This window comes from Chrysochloris asiatica, unplaced genomic scaffold, assembly GCF_000296735.1.
Source record: "Chrysochloris asiatica unplaced genomic scaffold, ChrAsi1.0 scaffold00043, whole genome shotgun sequence".
Taxonomy (NCBI): Eukaryota; Metazoa; Chordata; class Mammalia; order Afrosoricida; family Chrysochloridae; genus Chrysochloris; species Chrysochloris asiatica.
In genome coordinates this window covers 8,599,118-8,621,083 of record NW_006408561.1, presented here as the reverse complement: position 1 = coordinate 8,621,083, position 21,966 = coordinate 8,599,118, and the positions used below count along the sequence as shown (strand labels likewise).

At 35.4% G+C, this 21,966-nt stretch overlaps 1 pseudogene; it reads right to left on the bottom strand.

The window, feature by feature from the left end:
- Window positions 1–21,966, bottom strand: part of LOC102827388 — a 144,727-nt pseudogene that overhangs the window by 99,132 nt on the left and 23,629 nt on the right.

The following is a 21,966-nucleotide window of genomic DNA, read 5'->3' as shown; positions in this document are numbered from 1 at the left end:
GATGTCCGATGGATCTTGGCTGAAAGCAGAGAATATCAGAAGGATGTTTACCTATGCTTTATTGACTACGCGAAGGCTTTCGATTGTGTGGATCATGACAAGCTATGGACAACATTGAGAAGTATGAGTATTCCAGAACACTTAATTGTACTGAGAAATCTGCACCTGGACCAAAAAGCAGTTGTTCCAACAGAGCGTGGGAACACTGAATGTTTTAAGATTGGGAAAGGTGTGCAACAAGGTTGTGTTCTTTCACCATACTTATTCAACCTGTATGCTGAGCAAATCATATGAGAAGCTGGGTTTTCTGAAGAAAAAAATGGCATCAGGATTGGAGGAAGACTCATTAGCAACCTGCGATATGCCGATGAGTGAAATTAGTCAATCACAAAAGGACAAATATTATATGAAACCACTGTTACAAAAAGTATGAAAATATTTTCTAAATAAAAGCAACATTTTATGATGGTTCTGGGCTTGGTGATGGGACAGGCAACTAGAGGGAGGTTGACCAAGGAAAGATGAAAGTAGTGAGAGACACAGGAAAGGACACAACAATTAAAGTGAATAGAGGTTAAATGCATGGAGGGGATTGCAGTTATTGTAATGAAACAAAATATAAGATTTGTTGAATGTAAAACTGATGGTCTGTTCTGAAAATTCTTCTCTCAATTCACAATAAAAATTTAAAATAAATACATTAAAAAAAAATCCCTACCTCACAAGATTTGTTGTTGTTGTTGTCATATGCCATTGACTCTGTTCTGACCCATCAGTGACCCAGTGTAGGGTTTCTGAGGAGCAGCTGGTGATCTTGAACTGCCAACCTTACATTTCAAATGGCTTTGCAGTCTGGTGCATTAACCCACAGCACCACACCAGGACTCCACCTCACAAGACACAAGATGCTAAAATGTCTATATCTCCTAAAAAGTAATCATCTTTTAGTGTCCAGTTTAAATTAATCTGTTCCATGATGCTTTTCCGTGATATTCCAACTATGTGTTAATTTCATTCTAGAATTTTATACAAATAGATTGTATGCAATTTTGATAGTTTAATAAAATTACTTTGTATTTTTATAGTTATAGACCAGCACTTTGAGAACAATTGCAATACCCTATAATATGTCATATATTGAAAAATTTTGATATATAGTAAATATCAATTAAAAATTAATTGACAAATGTAAATGCTTACTAGTTTGTGCTAAATTACTGACATTAGTTAAGTGAGATTTAACCATAATGATTTCTAATATGTAATCATTTTTGATGAGTTCAATTAAGCGTTTCTTACAATTCAATTTAGGACTTTATGACCATATGAATAATTATTTCTGAGGATAAGATGATCAGTTCAATCATCTATATTTTTTCTTCATTAAAATTGTTGAATTATTAGCATTCTGCACTTTCATTATCAATTAGAAAGCTAAAATATTCCATGTTAAAGTTATAAATGAAATAATTATATTGTTTACTAATGTGTCAATAAATGTTACCATTATTATAACACTATTGCATTATGATTACAAATAATAGAAATGTAATATGAGAAATCAAATAATGGCATTTGAATTAAAGCTCAGTTACATCTATTTTTAGGTATTGGAGAACTATATTTGTTGACAATCTGGATGATTTGAGTATTCCTACCAAGCCCCCCTTTATGATTTCCCATGTAATTTCTAGTTTACCTCATGTAAAATTCAGAAGCTTACAATATTCCTGGCAATTTTATTTGTGTTTTACTGAACACTGACTCTCTAAAAGATTTTGTATTGATTTTTAATTGATTTTTCCCTCATAGAAGATACTTAATGGCTATGACCTTATGCTTTCATGGGGAACCTTTCATCATCTTCTGTACCTTTATGTTCACTTAGATTTGAATCTACAGGTTTTTAAAATGTGTCTAATAATAAGTTTCAGAAAATGTGAGCAAAAATGTTTGGTAATTGTGTACCTTAATATGAAATAAGTCTCATGTTGAATTTCGATGACTACCTTGCTGTAATTTTATAAAGCTGGCTTAAAATAACATGTCAGTAAACTCCACTCTGAACTATTTTTAGTTTTCAGTATGTGACATTTAGTGGAAAAGTTATCAATATATTTTTACTCTTACCAGGTCAAGAAAAAAAATCAAATAGAATAGTTAAGGGGCAAGGTTAATTATATTGTTATATTTTGTACATGTATTATAAATTCATGATAATATTCAAATAATTATATATTCTCATTGTAAAATAGCCTAAATCATTACTTTTGATTTGTTTAAAATGCACACAATACACATTACTCATAATCTACTCAAACTATTTAAACATTTGTTCACCATTTCTGCTATTCACTAACACATGATCTTGACATAAAACATTCCTTGTTGGTTTCTATTTTGTTTTTGTTTTTTAATGTCATAATGAGAAGTTATAGGTACAAAGATTTTATAGGATTTTTTATATATATTTGGAATGATTTTATTAATTTAATAGTAAGTAAATCATATGGATTTGGATACCTGGTGTGGCACTGTAGGATAAGCACTTGACTGCTAACTTCATGGCCTGAGGTTCAAGCTTAACTGCTGCTCTAGGAGTCAGAACCCACTCAATGAAACTACACAACAAAAAATGTGAATTTGATGACAATACATGTGCAAAATTGATAATGATCTTTTACCTTTCCGCAATTACAAATTTTATTTAAATATACACATGCATGTAGGAGGAATCCTGTTGTGGTACTGTATAATAAACACTGTATTACTGCTGACCATAAGGTTGGTGGTTCAAACATACCAGCCACTGCTGGGAAACCCTATACAGGGTCACTATGTGTCAGACTGACTATACAGTACTTAACAACAAAGTACATAGTTATCCTCTTGCACTATGTAGTCAAAGCAGCAGATTTTCTGCAAATATTTATTTGTTGTTAAATGTCCATGAGTAAGTTTGACTCATAGTAACCCTGGGTTGGGTTTTTGAGGCATGGCTAGTTGATTTGAATCACTGACCTTGTGGTTAACAATCTAGTGATTAGTAGGTATTGAAATTTTTTTTTCTAGTTATTTTTTCTATCGTCCTTAATGAAAAAATACCTTATGACCATTAAGTGATCCCCATAAAATTAAAATGAGAAATAAGCCTATAAAAATGTTTACGTAAATATAGTTATAGAGGTAAAAGTAGATGTAAATGTTACAGATGTAAGTAAAGCTAAGCAAAAAGTTTTATAACTAAGATACTTAAACAGATATTTATTTATAATTTAAATATTTCTTCAAAAATATAGAAAGTGTTATTTTTATTTTATTTTAACAGTTTATCTAAATAAAATATCTGAAACTTGAAGGCAGTTGGTCTGATATTGAAAAAAGGTTAATAATTTATACTAATGAACTTGTATAATTCTGTGTTTGCTCTAATTTTGATTCTAGAGGCTTCAGAATTATATAAGTGTATGCTTTTATCCAGAAGTATATTAAATTAAAAAAAAATTGCAAGCCACTTCTCAGAGATCCTGTTTACTTGTGAATATATATAATGTATTAAGAGATCAAACTGGAAACGTCTTTTTCTTAAGGTCTTTAATGAAGAAGTAATTCCTTTGATGTGTCTTCTTTTACTTAAGTCTTCTTCAACAAGGAATGTACCCTATACTACTGTGAAATGTTATTACACAGATGAAATAAGTAGAAAGGATCAGTAAATCTTTGCTTGTTTTAAAAGACAAATTACAAGTTGGGTTGCTAATCTCAAGGTCAGCAGTTCAAAACTACCAGCCATATGTCTTTCTGCCTCTGTAAGGTTTACAGGATCGCTGTGAGTCAGAATTGATTCCACGGCACACAACCAACCAACCGATAATAATTCTCAACTTGTAATTTTATTTTATTGAAGATGTTTGGCATAATTTTTGTTTCTGTGCTTTAATATAACAAAAATCAGTTTTCATACAAGTTGATTTTGATGAAAATGTCTTGAGACTCTCATCAAAGTGTTAAAACAATGATTAAATTGTTGTACCATACTGTGGCATATTAATGAAATCTTAATGAATAGCTTTAAAAGGAAACTCAGACTCTTGATTCTATGTTATTTGGTAGTTAGCAAACTATCTTTTATGACAGCACTTAAAACAAAATAGTACAATAATATGATATGAATATGTTATCATAATTCAAATATCAGATTTATTCCCAACTGTTTTGGCATATTTTTTACATTTGAAAGTATTTCCAAAAGAATAATAAAGATACAAAATCTGATTCATATGCATTCATTTATGAAAGTTTTCTCTTCTTTAATAAAAAAACATATAATTGAAACTTACTTCTAAAGCTATACTTTATGCTTTTTTAAAAAGCATATGTCTGTTTCTAAGCCATGGCAAAATAGTGTACAGTTGTTAATTTTCATTTTTATGTAATTTATCAAATTATTGTTTTTCATTTCAGAATAGTAATTATTTGGAGAGGATGTAGCTTCAAATTATAAAAATTATGCAATGTATTTTGGCCCTATTAAGTTACTTGCATGTATAATTTTATAAATTAAAAAATAGAAATTCATTTACCATAGAATGAAATTGTCTCTGACCCTGTGTATGAATCTCCTGACTATGGAAATGGGTCATCCTTTCTATTTTTGGTTTTAGTTTCTCTTGCTTATTAAATTCTAAGGGGACAACATAAGGTTTAATGTATTATTTAAACTATTTTATTTCCATAAATTAGTCAATGTCATCTTTATTGTTTTCTTAAAATTATGCTGTGATACTGTACTTCATAGTTCTGTATATGTTAAAACTGAATTATCTAAAAATTCAAGTAAAAATAATTTAAAATTTTTATTTCATATTTTAAAAATAATAGTTAACAATAATATGCAGTGTAAAAGTGAATTTAAGGAAACAAGACTTTTTGTCAATTTTAGTGGAAATAATTTTTAGTGAATTTAATCACAAAAAAGAACAATATATAATTTTTGCCTAATAAAAATGGAGTCCTATTGTTGCACTGTCCAATAAGCACTGTATCGAAAGGATAAGCACTGCCACAAGGTCGGTAGTTCAAACTAGGGTTGTTTTGAGTCAGACCCTACACACAGCAGAATGAAACACTGCTCAGTCCTGGGCCAACCTCAAAATTGCTGCTACACATGAAACCATCGCTGCTGCCACTGGTCCAATTCATATTGTTAGGGGGTCTTCTTCTCCATCTCTCACCCTCTACTATACCAAACATGGCATCTTTCTCCAGTGACTGGTCCCTCCTGGTAACATGTCTAAGTATGAGAGACAAGTCTGGACATCCACTCTGGCTGTACTTCTTCCAACACAGATGGGTTTGCTTGTTTGGTAGTCCATGGTAACTTCAAATTTCTCCTCTGAAACCATAACTCAACTGCATCAATTCTTCTACAGTCTTCCTTATTCACTATTCACCTTTTGCATGCATATGAGGTTATTGAAAATACCATGGCTGTCAGGTGCACCTTAATCCTCAAACTGACCCCTTTTCTCTTGAGCACTTTAAAGAGGTTTTGTGCAGCAGATTTGCCTAATGCAATACTCATTTGATTTCTTGACAGCTGCTTCCATGAATGTTGATGATTAATCGAAAAAAAATGAAGTCTTTGACAATTTTAATCTTTTTTACATTTATATGGATGTTGTTTATTGGTCCGGTGATGAGGATTTTTGTTTACTTTATATTGAGATTCAACCCATACCAAAGGCTATGGTTTTTGATCTTCGTCAGTAAGTATTTTAAGTCCTCTGATATGGTGCAAATATTATAGGAGAATTGCAAGCATGCACTAAAAATGCATTGATGATGTGCCTGAAAGTCATTATGAGGATTTCTTTGTTTAGTTTTCTTTTTAATTGTTACATAATAGTAGTTCTATTAACTCATTGTTGTTGTTTTTAAGTGCTGTCAAGTCAATTCCAACCCATAACGACCCTGTATAAGGTTTCCAAAGAATCTTATAAGTGTAGTCAATTAATTATACACTGATATGGAATTCTTGGTGTGGCACTGTAGGATAAGCACTGGACTGCTAACCACATGTTCATTGGTTTAAACACAAGACCTGTTTCTTGGAAGCCCTACACAGGGTGACTATGTGTCCGAAACAACTCTTTGGCACTTAACAAGAACAAAAATATATGACCTTGTAGGATAAGAACTGGACTATGACCCACAAGGTTAGTCAATAAACCTACCAGCTGCTTCTTAGAAATGCTGTAAGGGTTACTATGAGTGGAACTGACTCCATGGCAATTAACAACAACATTATTCAGGTGAACTCTGGTGTGGTGGTATAGGATATAGGATATGCACTGAACTTCTAACCAGTTGGAAGTTCAAACCCACAATATACTCTTCAAAAACTCTATATAGAGTCCCTGTGACTTGGAATGACTCTATGGTACTTAACAACAACCAACAATTCCTTTAGGTATATATGAAAAAAAAAAAATTAATGAAAATAAGTGCAACTCATTTTACTCACTAAATTATTCAGAATTAACTGAGACGATACAAATTGCTGAGTGCTTTCTAGGGTGTGGGTAATGCATCATGATCAATAAGCAAATGATGTCCTTAACTTAAAATCAAATTTAAGGATGCATTATTGAAGAGGCATAAAATTGCTTGGCTCCATTGTTTATGCAAACATGCATGTCTGATGAGATTTCCATTGTCATCACAGTAGATGCAACTTTTTAGTTCCACAATATTATGTATAATAAATTCTTAAAATATTGATTCTGGAGAATATTTGCTATAAGAAAGAATAGCAAACTATTTTGTAAATATCTGATTAATGGATCATATAGTCAGACATTCATTTGCTGATTGGTTATTTTTTCTTCCAAAGTCATTCAGAAAACAAGCAAACAAATAAATGAAGAAGCCATAACCATTTGTTTCTACACTTAATGGTCATAATATATAGTTTATGACATACCTTGACATTTCATGCAAATTTCAGGAACGAGTTTTCATTCCATTAATTTTGCTCATTAAGCTTCCTTTGTCTGGCTTCGTATGTATTGGTTTAATATTTTGAGAGAAAGCTTAAACTTGGTACTCACTTTTAAAGAGCTTGGAAAATGTTGAACTAATAAATTATGCACATTGCTGAATATGCATTTCTTTGAAGATTATATTTAAATAAATTAGAATTTGTATATTAAAATAATTTTAATATCTCTTAATTTTTTCCTTGATTTATGAATATTGGTGATGGTGGTTGTGTGCCATGGTGTCGGTTTCACCTCATAGCAATCCTGTATATTGTTTCCAAGGCTGTAAACATTTACAGGAGTAGAAAGCCTCATCTTTCTTCCACAAAAGAGCTTGTAGTTTCCAACTGCCAGCTACCAGCTGTTCCTCGGGAGAAAGATGAGCCTTTCTGCTCCTATAATGATTTACAGCCTCGGAAACCCTTTACAGGGCCGCTATGAGCCGGAACTGACTCCACGGCACATAACAGCAACAACAACCTAGAGGTTAGCAGCCCAACATGTAACCACTATACTGCCATAACTCCTTATGAGTATTAGTAGTTTCGTTTTATTATAGTTTATTAATATCAACGAATCAATAACATGACAAGTGGGTTGAGGAAGTGGCAATAAGAATGAGCTCAGTTCTGGTGTGGCACTGCAGGTTATTGCATTGGACCGCAAGGTCGGTTTGAATTGCGAGGTCAGAGGTTCAAGTTCACCAGCAGCTCCTTGGAAAGCCTATACAGGGTTACTATGAGTCAGAACTGATTTGACGGCACTTAATAACAACAACAACAACTGTTTGTCCAAAGTGTAGCGAGACGTGGGGACTCCTTAGCCCATAGACATCGACCTAGCCACAGACGGCTGAGCTGAGAGTGATGAGTCCAGCTGATATGAAGTGAGTAGAGATGCACAAGAACACCCAATGATGTAGATAGTACTCATTTGACCTAGTCTCAATGGCTTCATAATCAGAACTCAACTAGAGGAAGATTAAAAAAAAAATTTTGATAAAGGAAAAAAGTGTAAATTGCTACAATTTGGTGAACTTGACTTATACTGCGTCACATCAGATATCAATACTATCCCCTCTGTACACAGGGTTGATAAGGACAGACCACTTAGACAATGGCTACCTAAAATGCAGGACGGAGGGTTATAAAAGGCATAAAGTGACTGGCTGACAGTTTATAAGAGGAAGTTTAGTTTCAGAGTGTGCAGGGGAAGTTAGAATCACTGCTGAATAGTTTTTATCTTGTCTTGACAGGTCTGGTGAAAGGAAATGGGGATGAGATTCTTATGATTCAATAGTGAATAATTATTATCATGACTAATTGTGACTGTCACAACTGTAAAAGTAGAAAAGTTTTGTAATAAAAGTGGTGGAGTAATTAATCTTATAGTCCAGGAACAGAGGACCCTAGGACAATCAAGAGAAAAGAGCACAAACAGAATGTGGGACCCGATCCAGAGAAGCAGCAACAACAGAGATTGAGGAGCATGAGGACATGGAGAGAGGGAACAGTTGAGGAATTTAGACTTATTGAAAGAGAAGGGCTGAGGGTTGGCGGCCAGGAGGCAGGTTTGCAGAATATGACCTTTGATTGTTTAAGTGGTTGTATTTCCTGAATGTTTTTGTTTACACCACCCCCGCTTCCCCCCACCCCCCCAAAAAAAGAAACCCAGAGAATAGAAGGAAATACTGTTGAATGATGATGCATGGAGGAGACTGTAATCATTGCAATGAAACAATGAGTGTAAAACCGATGTTCTCCTGTGTATACTATCACTCAATTCACAAAAAAACACACACACACAAACAAACAAACAAAAAGATTCTAGAATGATAAACACTGGACTGGGAATCACAGGGTCCCTGGTTCAGCCTGCCAGTCATTCTACGGGAGAAAGATGAAGCTTCCCCAGAAAATTTAAGGTACTGAAAATGCTAAACAGGGTCATTATGAGTCAGAACTAACTCCACATCCCTTAACAAGAAGAAGAAGATGAGCAAATTTAAGGCCAAATCGGGCAAAATGGACAAATTCCTAGAAAAATATAACTAAGCAAAAATAGGAGATTCTGAATGTTCCTTAAAACTACTACCAAATAAAAAATTCCAATCTTAAAAAAAAAAAAAGAAGAAGAAGCTGTTATAAGCTATGAAGAGGTGCATTTCCTGGTACCTCAGTCAAGACTTCAAGAGCATATATAGCTCCATGACTTTCCATAACTATAAGATAACCGCCTCAAAATCTCCATGATTATCTTTAGCAAGGGCCCTGTAAAAGCATATGATTAGTGCAATGCATCCAAATGCCATCAAACTGACCAATAACATAGAATGACATCATTGTTGTTGTCAGGTGCCATCAAGTCAGTACCGACTAATAGCAACCTTATGCACAAAAGAATGAAACACTGCCTGATCCTGGGCCAACCTCACAATTGTTGCCATTCTTGAGTCCATAGATGCTGCCACTTTGCCAATCCATCTCGCTGGGGATCTCCCTCGTTTTCTCTGGCCCTCCACATTACCAAGCATGATATCATTCTCCAGTAACTAGTCTTTCCTGACAATATGTCCAAAGTATGAGAGATGAAGTTTGGCCATCCTGGCTTCCAAGGAGCACTCTGGCTGAATTTCTTCCAACACAGATCTGTTGTTCTTTTGCTGGCCCATGGTACTTTCAGTATTCTCCTCCAACACCATAGCTCAAATGCATAATTTCTTATACATTCTTCCTTATTCACTGTCCAACTGTTGCATAAATATGAGGTTATTCAAAATATAATGGCTTAGGTCAGGCACAACTTTGTTCTCAAGCTGACATCTTTGCTCCTCAACACTTTAAAAAGTACAATTAGACATCTTTCTGGTATTCTCTTCTTTCAGTGAAGATCCATCTGTTATCAACAATGGTATCCTTCATTTTACGTCCTCTTCTGAATCCGGCTTGAACCTCTGGAAGTTCTCTGTCAATGTATGGTTGCAGCTGTTGCTGTATTACCTTGAGTAAAACTTTACTGGCATGAGATATCAAAGATATTGTCTGACAATTTTCTTATTCTGTTGGGTCACCTCTCTTTGGAATGAGCACAAATACAAATCTCTTCCAATCAGCCAGCCAGATTCTTATCTTCCAAATTCCTTGGCATAGATGAGTGAGTGCCTCCAGTGCCGCCTTACTTTTTTGAAAGATTTCAATTTGTATTCCATCAATTCCCGATGTTTTGTTCTTTGCCAAAATATACCTTGTACTTCTTCCTTTAGCATCATTGGTTCTTGATCATATGCTACCTCTTGAAATATTTGAACATTGACCATTTCCTTTTGGTACAGTAACTCTATATTCCTTCCATTTTCTTTTGATGCTTTCTGCATCATTCATTGGATATTTACAGCTGAGTGGCTCATTTTCTGGCACTATATCAAGCAGTGTTTCTCTGCTATTCATAAGATTTACAGTTACTAAATATTTGGAAGTAGTCCGGCTCTACTTCTTCCTAGTCTTTCTTTGTGTGGAAGCTCATCTGAAACCTATCCACCATAGGTGACCCTGCTGGTGTTTGAAATACCTATGGCATAGCTTCTGGAATAACAGCAACTCACAAACCACCACAGTACGACAAACTGACAGATGGGTGGTGACAATACTGCAACATGCAAAAGGCAATGTAAGAGTAATTCTCCAACCACGATCTAGGGCAGCCCACCAATACCTCAGGGATCCGTTTCACCTGGTGCCAAGTATAATTAAATATGCAATTGTGGCTGTTCTAGGCAGCAAGAGTTATCCAGGTGGGTTTGTTGGCTGGATATATTTTCTATGGCAGCCCAGACGTACCACTGGCATGCAAATCCGAGCCTACCCAGCAGTTTGCGTCATTGGCCACTGTTGCAAACACGATAGCCCATTCAACACGGAAGTTTCCAGCAACCCACCTTAAGGATAATAAGACAATAAGCATAAAGGAACAAGCAAAGGTAGATCCCACCCATCCACCAATATACAAACCAGCCTCTTGTCAGTGGAGTGAGTGCAAGGACCAAACCCGCATACTCTTAGAGGAAGTATTCATATGTAAGACTGTTGGTAGAACACACACAAGCCATAAAGACAAAATAAAAGTTCCGTGAAATAGAAAAAAAAAAAAAAAAAACTGGGCTCAAACATAGATTATTCTCCTTTTAATTTCAAAGACATGAGTCCTTTAATTATTTTTATGAATTGTACAACACTTTGTTCATTCACTATCTCATCCCCATAACTTTTATTCAGAAACTAAAATTCAAAAGACCCTGAAAAGGAAATATTTTAAATCTTATCTCATTACAAAACTTGGTTTTACCTGAAATGAATTCATTGGCAGCAAAACCTGACTAAATCATGTGTACAGTTATTTACAGTCTATTTTTATAAGTATGAATATATATACATATTCCTTAGAGACATATTAAAATTTTGATAATATATATGTTATTTAATAGTTTACTGGAGTTTTACCAAATACATAAAATATATAACATGGCATTATTCGTGTTGTTAAGTTCCTTCTATTGAGTTCTGACTCATACCAACCCTATGTAGGGTTTCCAAGGAGCAGCTGGTAAGCTTGAGCCACTGACCTTGTAGTTCAAACTGACCTTGCAGTCCAGCACATTAACCTATAGTGCCATACTAGGAATCCTTATCATGGTGGTAACTTTTTGTTGTATAATAGGTAGGTGATAAGTTTCATACAACAAAAAGTTAATATTGTCCTTATATCATATCTTTGTGAAGGAAATGATGGTTCTTTACAAGGTCTTCAACAACACTTATATTTAAATTTATCCTCACCTTCATGTAGTTTTAATATTTCATGCTATATTTGATCTTTTTCATTGGTTACAGTTTTTCCTCTTGATATTACACTTCAAGTACCATTCAATATTGCTATTCTCTTTTGAATGAATAAATTTGCTCCATTTACAATGACTATGGTGTGCCATTTCTGATAGGTGCTATAAGTAGGTTTTAACTTTACCATTCCAAGAAATTGCTTGAAATAACTTCCACATTGCTATGTTCAAGGATAAAACATTGGTCTTTACATATCTTGAATATTAGCAAACTTTGACAGCAGTGATCACTCTTTCCAGCTTGAAACTCTGTATTCTAATTGCTTCTAGGACACCTTCTTCTATTTTTCTTTCTTTAACTCATTATCTGTTGCTTCTCAATTGTTACTTAGAATTCTTCCTTATCTCTAAACCCCTACCTAGACTATGGAGTATCTCAGGATGCAATTTTGTCTTTATTTTTCCTTTGGCTTACTCCTATTTCCAAGCTCATAGATTTAGGTATCCCCTCGTCCTGTTGCCTCCCAAATATATTTCTCTGGTTTAAAATGTTCCCCTGTAATAGAGACAGAAATTCAATTGCTTATCATTTCATCTTGAATGTTCAATGGAGTTTCCTTACATTTTACTACACGTTTCTTCTGCAGTTTTTCCTATAGAAGCATCATACAACTTTCCCTTTGAATTGTTTAAGCCAAAAAATACTTGAAACTTCCTTCACTTCTCAGTCTTTCATATTCTACTTCCAATTCATGAACAAACCTTGTGAGATACCTACCTAAAATATATATCTAAAATATGACAAATTTCATACCTCTATGTAGATAAAGGAGTCCTGGTGAAGCGCTGTGGATTAATGCACCAGACTGAAAAGTCATTTGAACCTCTAACTCACCAGCGGCTCCTTGGAAACCCTATACAGGGTCGCTATGGGCCGGAACCGACTCGATACACTTCACAATAACAATGATGTAGATAAAACATTTCCCCAAACTGCTATCATTTCTGACCTCTAAATTAATTTTGAGAAAATTACTATTTTAAAAATATTGAGTCATCCAGTTTATAATTATCATTTATTTCACCAATAATTTACATATTCGCTAAGATTCCTGAGGAATAATTTAACGTTTTTCATGGAAAGTCTTTTACTTATTCTATAAAAAACATTGCTAAGTATAAATGTGTTTTTTAATCTATTTGAAATTAATTTTGTTTTGAAGCAAACACAGACTCATAGGAAAATGTAGAAGTAGTATTAAATGGCAACAACCTTCAATTGGATAAGGACTCGACTCCAAGGTCTATTTGAACCACAAGATGGGTAGTTCAAATCTACCAGATGCTCCTGAAAACCCTATACTGGGTTGTTATGAATTGGAATTGACTCAACCACACTTAACAGCAACAACAGTACAATCACAAATCAAAGAAATTGAAATTGGTAATTTACTGTTAATTAAACTAAAGACCTTATTCAATTTTCACCATTTTCCCCGCTGTATTTATTTGTATATGAACACATCCAAAAACAAAAACCCTAAGTCATTGCCACTGAGTTGATGCTGAATCATAGAAACCTTACAGAACTGAGTAGACCTACCCCTTAAATTTTCATTGCTGTAATCCTTATGGAAACAGGATACCATATCTTTCTTCCCTGAAGTGGCTGGTGGGTTTGAACCACTGACCTTTCTTTTAGCTACCAATCACTTAAGTGTTTTACCATCAAGACTTTCATATGCGCTGTGGATTAATGTGCTGGACTGCAAAGTCAGTTTGAACCAAAAAGTTGGCAGTTCTAGCTAACCAGCCTCTCCTCAGAAGCTCTATACAGGGTCGATATGGGTTGGAATCAACTCAATGGAACTTAACACTAACAACAACATAGTGAATTGCATATTGTAGTTGTTGTTAAGTGCCATCAAGTCACTTCCGACCCATAGCTACTCTGTTTAGGGTTTCCGAGGAGCAGCTTATGAGCTTGAACCACCGACCTTGCTGTTCAAATGGCTTTGCAGTCTAGCACATTAGCCCACGTACACTCAATCCCATAACAATCACTAAAACCTTTTCCAACTATGTAATTTTATCTTTTGGGGATGTTATAGTAGTGGAATCATGCAAGATAGTATACCTTTTAATAATTCGATTATTTTGGCAGTGGATAGAAGTTGGTGTGGTTATAGATAGTAAAAAGCTAATTGTGAGTAGGCACTTGAGGAAACAGTGATTTCCTTTACATTAATACGTGTTTTCTTTACATTGAGCTGTGACCCATATCAAATAGTATGGTCTGTAAATTTTATCAATAAGTAATTTAAGTGCTCTTAACTTTCAGCGACGAAGGTTTCATCATCTGCTTATCACAGGTTGTTAATGAGTTTTCTTCCACTCTTGATGTCATGTCATATAATATAAATAATAACATATAATCCAGCTTCTCAGAATATTTATTCAGTACACACATTGAATAAATATTGTGAAAGAATACAACCCCGGCACACACCTTTCCTAATTTTAACCACTTTAGTGTCCCTGTGTTCTGTTCATGACTGCCTCTTAACTATGTTTAGATTACTCATGAGCAAAATTAAGTGTTCTGGAATACTCATTCTCTGCAATGGTATCCATAGCTTGTCGTGATCCACATAGTAAAAAGACTTTGCATAGTCAATAAGACACAGGCAAACATTAGCCCACATACACTATCATGTCCCAGTCAAGTTCCATATTATGACAGTGAAGATATCCATCATCCCTTGTCCTCATCTGAAAATGCCTTGCATCTCTTGCAGTTCCCTGTCAATGGACTGCTGTAGCCATACAAGCAAAATTTTACTTTCAGATCACATTAATGATACTGTCTGATCATTTCTGCATTCCATTTGGTTATTTTTATTTGGAATGGACAAAAATGTAGATTGCTTTCAATCAGCTGGCCAGGTAGCTATCTACCAAAATTCTTGACATAGACAAGTGAATTCCTCTCGTACTGCATCGGTTTGTTGAAAGATTTCAATTTGTATTCCTACAATTCCTTGAGCCTTATTCTTTGTCAATACCTTCAGTACACATTGGATTTCTTCTTTCAGTACCATTGGTACTTGATCATAAGCTCTCCCTTGAAATTGCTGAAAATCGACCATTTCTTTTTCATACAGTAACTCTGTATTCCTTCCATCTTCTTTTGATGTTTCCTGCATCATTTAATATTTTTCACATAGAATCCTTCAATATTGTGAGTCAAGGCTTGAATTTTTCTTCAGCTCTTTTAACTTGAGAAATGCTGAGTATATTTTTCCCTTTTGGTTTTCTAACTCCAGGTCTTAGAAAGTTCCTTTTTAATACTTGACTATGTCTTCTTGAGCTACACTTTGAAATTTTCTCTTCATTTCTTTTGCATCTTCATTTTGTCAATTTGCTTTAACATATCTATACTGGGGAGCAAGTTTCAGATTCTCTTCTGATATCCATTTTTGTCTTCTCCTCCTTTTTTAAATAATTATTTATGTATGTATTGAGCTTCTCAAAAGAAGATGTAGTGTATCTTCACAATATGTAAGATTTCTTTGTTTGTTTTTTTTGTTTTGTTTTGTTTCTGTTTTGCTTTTTATTGTGATTTGAGTGTAAGTTCATAAAGCAAACTACTTTTCCATTCAACAATCCATACACATGTAGTTCCATGACATTGATTGCAATATCCAAAATGTAACTGCTCTCTTCCCATTTCCTTCCTATGTTTATGATTTTCATCTGTCCTTTCCTATGCATTCCTTCCTTCTGAGCTTTATTCCAGAGCAAAAGGGAACCTTTTGGTTTGGTTTTGGGTGTTAACCATATAGGGCTGTCCATCAGCTGTAAGTTGAGCCATGGAGGTGAGTTCACTTCCTGTCCTGAACAAAGACCAGGGGCCACAGTTTCCACCAGTCTGTCAAATCAGTAAATCTGGTCTTTTTTTATTATTTTGAGTTGTACTCCACATTTTTCTTTTACTCTATGTAGTACCCTCTATTGTGACCCCTTTCAGAGCAGTCAACAGTGATAACTGGGTATATCGAGTTCTGGCCTCAGAATGATGGAAGTTGAGGTTCTTGTAGTCCATTAGTCTTTTGGACTAATTGTTTGCAAGCTTCTCTGATTTTCTTCATTCTCCTTTGCTCTGGATGAGGAGAGGATAAAATTTCTTTGGAAGATAGGATTTGATCATGGGGTTTATTAAGGAAGTGAACCAGATACAATTCAGGATCAAAAAAGCTCAGGACACAGCAGTTCTCCAATCAGGAAGGCCTCCTGTTTGTCTATTGCAGGCACACCTTACTATTGTCTTTGGCCTCTCAGCCATCTGGTCCCTTGGCTTCTGCCCTGCTCTGGCAAATATTATAAAGCTCTTTTAGCCAGTCTGTGAATGCCTAAAGGCACATTCTTTAAGTCAGTACCCTGCCCATAGGCACTCAGCTTTACTCAGTCCTTGGGTACAGAGCTGGAAGCTGCTCTATCTTTCCCCATTGTTGTTTCTCAAGCTGCATTCTTCTTGATGGCCCTCTTAATTTACTTTGTTGTCTTCCTGTATGATGTACTTGATATCATCTTACAACTCTTTTGGTCTTCCATCATTAGCATCTAATCTATCAAACCAGTTCTTAAAATGATCTTAAATTCAGGTGGGGTATGTTCAAGGTCATATTTTAGCTCTTGTAGAGCTCTGGTAGAGTAGTGGTTACACATCGGGCTGCCAACCTCAAGGTCAGCTGTTTGAAACTACCAGCAGTTCCACAGGAGAAAAATGAGGTGTTCTGCTCCCGTAAAGATTTACTGACTCCACAGTACTTAACAACAACAACAACAACAGACTTGTTTTAATTTTCTTCTGCTTCAGTCTGAATTTTCATATGAGCAATCCATGGTCTGCTCAACAGTCTGCCCTTGATTTATCATGGATGATAATATTCAGTTTTTTTCACTGTCTCTTCCCTCAGATGGCAGTCCTGGTGTGGTGCTGTGGGTAAATTCACTGGACTGCAAATTCAGTTTGAACTACAAGGTTGATGGTTCAAGCTCAGCAGCCACTCCTCGGAAGCCCTATACAGGATTGTTGTGGGTCAGAACCGTATCGATGGCACTTTACAACTTCCCACAGATATAGTCAATTTGATTTCTGTGTTTGCCAGCTGGTCTGGTCCATGTGTAGTCATCTTTTATGTTGTTTAAAAAAGGTATTTGCAATGAATAAGCCATTTGGTATTGCAAAGTTATATCATGAAATCTTCAGCTTCATTTCTATAACCAAAGTCATATTTTGCAATCATTAATTCTTCATGTTTTTTTTTTTCCAGCTTCTGCATTTCAGTCACCAGTAAATGTCAATGCATCTTTATTTTCTGTTTGTTCTATTTCAGCTTGATGAACTTGGTAGAACTCTTCAATTTCATCATCACTGGCTTTAATGGCTCATGTATTAATTTGAATAATAGCTATAATTAACTGGTCTTCCTTGTTGTTATTGTGAAGTGCCATCGAGTTGGTCTCAACCCATAGCAACCCTGTCAAGGATTTCCAAGAAGCAGCTGGTGAGCTTGAACAGCTGGCCTTGCAGTTCAAATGGCTTTGCAGTCTGGCGCATTAACCCACAGCACCACACCAAGACTCCAGTCTATGAATATTACCCTATCACAGACTGTGTTGTACTTCAAGACAGATATTCATACATTCTATTTGATGATGAATGTAATGCCATCCTTCAATTTGTCATTTCCACATTGTTAACCACAAGACTGTCAGATTCAAAATGGCCAATAACAGTCTATTTTAACTCACTAGTATTTAGAATATCTATTTTTAAACACTCCATTTCATTTTGGCAACTTCCAGTTTTCACAGATTCATACTACACACATTCAATATTCCTATTATTATGGATGTTTACAACTATTTCTCTGCATTTTGAGTCATGCTTTGTTAGCAAATGACAGTCCCAAAAGCTTTACTCCATTTGCATCACAATCAACTCTACTTTGAGGAAGCAGCTCTTCTCCAGTTGTATTTTGAATGCTTTTCAACCTGAAGGGCTCATCTTACAGCTCTTTGTTGTTGTTGTTAAGTGCCATTGAGTCGGTTCCGACCCATAGCGACCCTGAACAGGGTTTCCAAGGCTGTAAATCTTTATGGGAACAGAAAGCCTCATCTTTCTCCCGTGAAGCAGCTGGTAGTTTCTAACTGCTGACCTTAAGGTCCACAGCCCGATTCGGAACCACTACGTTACCATAGCTGGTAAAATTTTATTGTTTAAATCATGTTTCAATATTCAGTATTAGGGTGTTATCTGATAGTGTTCCACTGCTATTCATGAGGGTTTCAGCGGCCAAACCTACAGAAGTCGTCCGTCCATCTCTCTTTATATCTAGTCTCTCTTAATCTGGGAGATCAGCATGGGTGTCAATATAGGTATTTAAAATACCATTGGTTTAGCTCCCAGAATAACAGCAACATGCAACCCACTGCAGCACTACAAACTGACAGAGGAGAGGTGGTTATAAATAGATACTGTTGTTATGTGCTGTGGAGTCGGTTTGGACTCATAGTGACCCTGTACAGGGTTTCCAAGGCTATAAATCTTTACAGGAGCAGAAAGCCTTATCTTTCTCTCACAGAACAGCTGGTAGCTTTGAACTGCTGACCTTGAGCTTTGCAGCCCTATTTGTAACCACTATGCTACCAGATTAGTCCTTACAAATTTAAGATCACCTGATTGCCACATATGAGCACATAAAATCTCCCAATAATTGAATGCATTTATGGGTCATCAGCATTGAAGACTTCTTCAGATAATTATTAGGCAGTGTAAATGAGGTTAATCAACTATTTATAAGTGCTATTTGTTGGACTGAGCTTTCTGTAGCTGCCTATGTACATGAGAGCATTAACAAACTACAGTTGGGCTGTGGTGGAGAAGGGGTTTCCTTGATTCTCACTTTCTGAATTTGCAGTAGTGATGTCTGGTCAGTTTCCAAACTCTCTGACATCTTGTCACAGATGATTTCCATGTGGCTCTCAAATGTCTGCTTGACATTAAATTTATCCTTGACACTTATTTCATAGTATTCAAACCCAAACTGTTCTCCTCTCTCAGTTGAGATAACTTGCTTATCTTTCATGTCACACTTGGTCCCAACCAGGATAACCTGGGCATTATCCCAAGAGTATGCTTTACTTTAAATTGACCAACTGTACTACATTGAAGGATTCTTCATTTGTAGTGTCATACATTGAAATATAACCCATCTTCACTTTGAAAAATGCATAGCAAAACAATAACAAAAGGCTTTGACTGACTTGTAACAGTAACTCTATCCTATAGCTCCTGAAATTTAAGCAAATAAGTTGGCTTACATGTTTACTTGATATAGTAAGGCAGTCGTCAATCTCCCATGTCTAGTTCCACTGAAGGAAAACACTCAAAGTTTACAAACTTTGAAACAGCTTAAGCAGACAAAACTTACATTCAGTAGTTTTAGATGTATGTATTATTTATTTTCTGTGTAGATATATAAGAGACTAATTACAATAATTAAAGAAGTGCATGGTTGACTTTCAACTTTTCAGGCTACCTTCATTATCAAGCAGAAAACTGATTTAACAGATGGCCCAACCCCAGGACCCTTAAACTCAGGATTGAGAATGTGGAACAAGATGAAAAAATAAAGGTCAGAATATATTCATTCACCATAGATAAAATTTGTTATTTTATTGGTAAGTGCCATGGAGTCAGTTATGACTCATAGTGACCCTGTTTAGGGTTTCTGAGGCTTTTTAATCTTTTCAGGAATAGAGTGGCTTTCTTTCTCCTGCAGAGTGACTGACAAATTCAAACCAAGGACATTGTGATTCACAGTCTCTGGCTTATTGTATGGAGTCACTTCACTATGGATAAAACATTGTTGTTGCTAGGTGCCATCCAGTCGGTACTGACTCATAGCGACCTTATGCACAGCAGAATGAAACACTGTCCAATCCTGGGCCAACCTCACTATTGTTGCTACACTTGAGCCCATTGGTGCTGCCACTTGGCCAATCCATCTCGCTGGGGGTCTTCTTCTTTTTCTCTGACCCTCCACCTTACCAAACATAATATCCTTCTCCAGCAACTGGTCCCTCCTGACAATATGCCCTAAGTATGAGAGACAACATTTGCCCTTCCTGGCCTCCAAGGAGCATTCTGGCTGTATTTCTAACACAGATCTGTTGGTTTCTGAGAAACAATGTTTAAGTTATTTAACCAAAGATCTTAAATGTCAGTAAATAACAGACATTTTTTCACAGTCATTCAGCTTAGCTTTTGACTCAGGAATTTATTCTAATGAGATTAAAAAAAAAAAAAAAAACCTTTGTTTTTGAGCCAGATTACACAAAAAATAAATTACTCTTGAGACCACTAATTAAAAAAAAAACTTATATTTTAATAACTCTGCTTTTGGACACTCACATTCTTTAAAATATCCTTCAATTGTCAAACTTTTAGCCAGAGAGTTAAAAACATTGGTTATAGCAAATAAATTCCCTTTTTAATGAACTTTTTATACGTTGTATTTTTTGCATATCTCTTATAATAGAACTCTTTAAGCAGAATAATTAACACCCTCATCAATACACCAAAATATACCTATATTTCTGTATGGGATAATAAGCAAAATTATTCAATTGAGTTCCTATTTAAATTTGTGTATTAGTAGGTGCAAAAATGGTGACCAGAATGTTATCAGATAAAGTGTTGGATGAAGAGCCCCTCAAGTTGGAAGGCACTCAAAATACAGCTGGGGAAGAGTTGCTTCATCAAAGTAAAGTTGACCATTATGAAACAAATAGAGCTTTCAGGACCTTCATTTGCTGATGTGGCACAAATCAAAAAGAAGAAAACTGTAAGCATCCATTAATAATCAGAACATGGAATATATGATGTACGACTTTAAGAAGACTGGAAATTCTCAAGAATGAAAGGGGACACATATACATCAATAGCCTAGGTATTAGTCAGCTGAAATGAACCAGTATTGACCATTTTTTAATATGACAGTTGTGTGGTTTATTATGTTGGAATGACATATTAAAAATAAATGGTGTCACAATCATAATCAAAAGAACCTGAAGCACAGAGTTGTCTGTGATAGAATAATATCCATATGCCTAGAAGGAAGAGCAGTTAATACCACTATTGTTCAAATTTACGCACCAACCACTAAAGCAAATGATGATGAAATTGAAGAATTCTTGCAACTTCTGTCTGAAATTGACCAAACATGCAATCAAGATGTATGAATAATTACTCACAATTGGAATGCATAGGTTGGAAAAAAAGAGGAAGAATCAGTGGTTGGAAAATATGGCCTTGGTTATAGAAACTATGCTGAAGATTGCAGGATAGAATTTTGCAAGACCAATGAGTTCTCCATTGCAAATACCTTCTTTAAACAACATAAAAGATGACTATACAAATGCACTTCACCAAGTAAAATACACAGAAATCAAATTCACTACATTTGTGGAAAGAGTCAGTGAAAAAACTCCATATCATCAACCAAAACAAGGCCAGGGTCAGATTGTGGAACAGACCATCAATTGTGCATATGCAAATTCAGGCTGAAGCTCAAGTCGACAAGAGCCAAAATATGATCTTGAATGTATCCCACCTGAATTTAGAGATCATCTGAAGAACAGATTCGATGCCTTAGGCACTAAAGACTGAAGACCCTAAGAATTGTGGGATGACATTAAGAACATCATACAAAAAGAAAGCAAAAGGTCATTAAGAAGACAACAAAGAAGGAAATGATCAAAATGGATATCATAAGAGACTCTAAAACTTTCTCTCCTGAATTGGTTGGTTGGTTGGTTGGTTGGTTGGTTCTATGCTGTGGAGTTGGTGCCAACTCAAAGCAACCCTTTATAGAGTTTCCAGTGTGGTAAATCTTTAAGAGAGTAGAAAGCCTCATCTTTTTCCCACCAAACAGCTGGTAGTTTTGAACTTCTGACCTTGAGGCTAGCAGTCCAACTCGTAACCAGTACACTACCAGAGCTCCTGAGTACATATGCTAA